Consider the following 5708-nt stretch of genomic DNA (forward strand, 5'->3'; position numbering starts at 1 on the left):
TTTTTCTTCTTTGCCCTACCCCTTTTAAACTCATATTCAGCTTTGTCCTGGGGAGGATTTAAGGCTGCCTACAATATATATGGATGTTAAATAAGAAAAAAGTGGGTGCTAGGCAAATGAAGAAAGAGGAAGGAATATCAGAATAGGAAAGACAAACATGAGTGAGGATAGTGTTCAGTTTACGTGGAGGAAGGGAGGGGAGTTTTTCCAGAAATCTATCCCCTCCCCTTTTCTTTTTATTCTCTGGGGTCTCATGTTGCATCATGCGATTGTGACCACGTTCTTGCTAGGATTTGGGAGGTCCATTCCTTTCTGTGGTCTTCCCTCGTGGCTCAGTTGATAAAGAATCTGCCTGCAATGTGGAAGACCCAGGTTTGATCCCTAGGTTGGGAAGATCTGGAGAAGGAAATGGCAACCCACTCGAGTATTATTGGGCTTCCCAGGCGGCTCAGATGGTAAAGTTTCTACATGCAATGTGGGAGACTCAGATTTGATCCCTGGGTCTGATCCCTGGGTCAGGAAGATCCCGTGGAGAAGAAAACGGCAACCCACTCTAGTTCTCTTGCCTGGAAAATTCCATGGACGGAGGAGCTTGGTAGGCTATAGTCCATGAGGTCACAAAGAGTCGGACACGACTAAGTGACTTCATTTCAACTTCACTTTTTCCTTACTGTGTTCACTGTAGGGCAGTAGCATAATTCCAAGGACCATTCAGTAAAAGTTCTAGAGAAAGCACTGAAGACTGCAATGTAGAAACTGCCCTGCCTTCTGATCTAATCCACAAATAAAATTCTAGAGCACTCAGGGCCATTGCCTCTCAGATAGCAATATGACCTGTATGAATCCCCAAGGAAAATAAGTAATCCATCTTTCTGCAAAATCCATTTTACTCAGAGTCGGGGGTGGGTGTTTGAAACACAAGGTAGATCATGCGGCAGAGTGCAAATCTCCCACGAGTGTGCAGGCTAACATGGGGGACTTACGTGATGTTTTGTATCCTCACAGGTCTCTGGGGCACCTTCCGCCCTCTGAAATTCTCCAAATCTGCATGGTAGTCTTGCTTCATCAGCAGCATCTTACAAAAGTACAGCATAACCTGTCTGTCCCTCACTTTACTGCTTCTGTCAACCTTGACTTTGGTGAATGAAACAGCAGTAGTTGTGCAGTGGAGGATGGGGGAGATTGTTATTTGGGTCACAGAACCCAAGACCAGATTTTGAGTGTAAGTAGTTTGGGAAATGCAGGTAAACTGCAATGGGAGACTGGAACTTAATCCCACCCCACCCCATCCCCCCCACACACACACCCAGGAAATTCTGCTGAAAAGCATGAAACACTTGCCTCAGGGTTTTCCCACCCAGGTGGTGGGAGAGCCAGGCTGTTTGTTCTAAAACCAGCTGGCTTTAGACTGACTGAGGGCTGCTCAGGTCAAATATACTTGCATTGATGGGGGAGACGGTGTCCTGACCCCTTCCCTCTCCTCAACTCCCCCTTCTTTCAGGCAAAACAACACAGAGGCTGGCAGTTGGCAGGCTGGAGCAGGCAGTGGTGCACGTCCTGAGGAACCCTGGTGGCATGTATGATGGTGATGATTGGGCTGTGGATCTACTGAGGCCTCCAAGGTGAGGGTTTTTTCTGTCTGGTGTCTTAGAAACATGGGGGAACATGAGAAGAACTAAGGAACTATCCCCTAGGGAGAGTGGAACGGGAAAGCCTACATCCCTGTATGAGTCTCCTCCCGAGAAACAGAACCAGCAGGATGTGTATATAGAAAGAGACTTATTTTAAGGACTTGCTCCCACTGTTGTGGAGGCTTGTGCTGTGCTGTGCTGTGCTTAGTCGCTCCATCATGTCCGAGTCTTTGTGACCCCATGGGCTGTAGCCTGCCAGGCTCCTCTGCCCGTGGGATTCTCCAGGCAGGAATACTGGAGTGGGTTGCCATGCCCTCCTTCAGAGGATCTTCCCAACCCAGGGATCAAACCCAGGTCTCCCTCATTGCAGGTGGATATTTTACTGTGTGAGCCAGCAGGGAAGCCCAGGGAGGCCTAGTAAATCCCAAATCAGCAGGCTAGGTCAGCAGACGAGAGACCCAAGGAAGACTTGGAGGCTTACTGGCAGAATTCCTTCTTGCTCAGGGAAGATCAGCTTTTTTCTATGTTCATGCCTGACTTGAGGCCTACCCACGTTAAGAAGGACAATCTGTTTTACTCTAAATCCACTGATTAGGATGTTAATCCCATTCCCCAAACACCCTCATAGAAACATCAGAATAACATTTGACCAAATAATCTGGCCAGCACAGCACAGTCAAATAGACATAAAATTAACCATCACAGTACCCTTCACCTTGTAGGTACCCCTGTAGCTGGACATCTCATCCAGTGGTAAAGCTAAATGAACCAAAGGGGGGAAAATTATATTTACACCTCTTTATAGATTCTATATGGTACACATTTCACATGCATATATTATGTATATATTTTGTTTTAAATAAAAATATGTACAAAAGCCTTAAAAATTAAAAGCAAAGAGGGGATATATGTATATCTATGGCTGATTCATGTTGAGGTTTGACAGAAAACAACAAAATTCTGTAAAGCAGTTATCCTTCAATAAAAAAATAAATGAATAAAAGGAATTCAAATCATAGTGTTGAGAAACCCCCATAACAATAAGGTAGTTGACATTTTAAAATAACATTTAGTGAAATAAATGAGGTTTAAAATAAAAGGCTGAATGGCAATTAAAATATATATTTGTATGTGTGGAGAGGGAGCTCTTCACATTGCTATCCTAGCTTTTTTAAGTCACCTCTGCATATATACAGGTATGAAATTGACACAGTTCACATTCCCCAGACTAGTAGTGATTGAATGGCAACAGTAGTAGTTTGGCATTTGTTTCGTACAATAAAAAGTGTGACGTGGTTTCATTGCTTCTGCACTGGCCTCAGATGTTGTTCCACCTCAGAGAGGACCAGAGTCCAGGTCCCTCTGACCTGAGCTTGAGTCTCTAGGAGGAATGATTGGGGGAAAACACATTGACTGATGTAAATCATCCTTGGAGAGATGTGTTGAGTTAATGAGAGTAGATCTGTCTCTGAGGACAAGAGAAAGGAGTGGAAAGAAGGAAGACTTGGAAAAAATGAGAGGAAAGGGCTGGAGCTGGACTATACACTCCTGAACCTCCTTTCTCTTCCTTCCCAGAACCCGCACTGAATGCTCTCTTTTCTCTCCACCCCTCAGCCTTTCTAAACCCTGTTAGGGACTACCATATGTATAGACGGGCCAAAGGATCTGTGGGAAACAAACGGTGAATACACAAAAACCCCTTAGAAGCCTAAGAAGAGGGAATTACAGCTAAGATACTTCAGGAGGGTTTGAGAGGGGATGGTGTGTGTGTATGTGTGAAGATGGGTTCTGAGTCTTTCCAAATGAATGCCCCTTTGAGCCAAAGTGATTAGAATTTCAGGCATTTAAAAATAATCAAATAAAAAAAAACAAAACCTGATTAGCTGTAATATAGTTTTGTGAATTTATTGCACTGATGCTGTGAAACCTGGACCTTGTGGTATATCAGTCCCTAAATTAGTGTTATTTTCTCCCCTTCAATATTGCTGTAAACAGTGGCACCATGATTATTTCTTCTACTTTGTTAAAAGGGGAATAAATAAAGCTGGAATCCCCCCAAAAAATAAATAAATAAAAATAATCAAAATGATGTTTTATACCAATAAATACACTGGCATGTTACTACTCAAAAATAGTATGATGGGCTAGGATATAAAGCCGCTAATCCAGTCCCTTCCCCAAATCAAATGTTAGTTCCCCCAAGAGCTGGTTCCCTCATTCAGTATCCCTGTGCTGCTGAGGCAGCCCATAGAGCTTACAAGTTCAGATTCTGGATTCAAAATAATTTTATGTTTAAACCCCAGCTTTGTCAAGTATAGCATAGAACCTTAGGCAAGTTGCTCAACTCTCTTTAAGGCTCAGGTTTTGCGTTTATAAAATGGGTAGAAACCTTAACACTGTGTTGTGGGTTTTGTGTGACACTTTAATCAAATGATATGTGTAATATGTTGGAAATAGTAGCTGGCACAAAATAAATGTTCAGTAAATGTAGCTAGTAATATTCTCAGCCCCATATCATTTTAGAAATCTGAGTGGTGTCTTCAATTTTCCTATTTTTCTTCCGAAAGATGACCTACTTTATTCTACGTAAGAACTATTTTTACCTTGTCCCTCTGTCCCTTTTCCCACAGCCACTACCCTAGTTCAGCTGGTTATAAACTCTCTAATTCTCCACCTAGCTAGCAGGCAGAATCATCTAACATAGACCTAAGAATGTCTCCTTGCTGCTTCAAAAAAGAGTGATGACTTTCCACTGCTTAGGACAACGTTTAACTCTTTTGTATTTTATTGAGATATACCTGACATGTACTACTACTGTACGTTTAAGGCATGCAACTTGTTGATTTGATATATTTACATGTTGCAGTAGGATGACCACCTTGGTGTTGGCCCCTTTCATGTTATATAATTATTGTTTCTTTTTTGTGATGAGAACAATTAAGATCTAGTTTCTTAACAACAGAGTTTAATCTTTGTTATGGCATTCAGGTATCCTGCAGGTTCCCCTTGGATACTGCATCACTGGTTCCACTTCACCCCTCTCTGTATCTATGTTCTTTGCCATATGACTTTACAGTTTCTTCCACTCAAGAGTCGGAATCTATCTCCCCACCCTTTGGCTTTGGGTTGATCGTGTGGCTTGCTCTCCTGCACCTCTGCCATTCCATTCCAGGGAACACCTCAGACCACCTACTGTCTCCCAGGCAGAGTGAGAGAAATGTGGAGCAGAAACATTCTAGATGAGCTCAGCTTAGATCAGCAGATATATGAGAAATATTATACAAGTGTTGTGTGCAGTCACTGAGTTTAGGGTCGTTTGCTTTATAACAATATACCCCCACAGCCTTTTTCAGGTAAGTTTCTCCTTCAAACCCCATGTATATGCCAGTTTCATAGAAGGATACGTCCCCAGTACATTCCTTGAATTATCTGTTTCTTCTGCTGGGAATACCTTTCTTTTTTTCACCATTTTTCAGAATCCTAGTCATCCTTCCAGATTCAGATAATGTATCACATTCTCTGTCAGGCCTTCTCTGATGCCCTCAATCAAATTTAACACTGACTCCTTCAGTAAGTTTCCATAGCCCTTCATCTGTATTCTTTGATATTCTAGTTATCAATGTGTAGAACTACTTCCCACTCACTCCTCAACTTCCTTAAAAGGGATGTTTGTTTTGTGTGTGTGTCTTTTACTCATCATTGAGTCCTCTTCAGTGTCCTGCATATATTCCAGAAACATTTGTTGGAAAATGGAATGAATGAATGAATAAATAAATTGAAATATATCTGTCCAAAAGCATATCAGTGGTATAAGATTTTCTAACGTTGTGCCCAGTTAAACTTCAGCATTGACAGCACTGATGTAAACTGGAGAACATTAGTAAAACAAGTTGAGAAAATCAAAGAACTTAGTTTGGCTAAGAAAAGACAGGCTAATATCAAAGTATAGTTTTCAAAAGGATAAAATTTTAATTCTCATGCAAATATATGAATCCTTGTCAAAGCTTTTTTAATACTGTTATTTAATGAGGCAACCAGTAAGATATTAGAATTGGTTTAAAGAACATCTGAAGAACT

Source organism: Capra hircus, chromosome 8, assembly GCF_001704415.2.
Source record: "Capra hircus breed San Clemente chromosome 8, ASM170441v1, whole genome shotgun sequence".
Lineage (NCBI taxonomy): Eukaryota > Metazoa > Chordata > Mammalia > Artiodactyla > Bovidae > Capra > Capra hircus.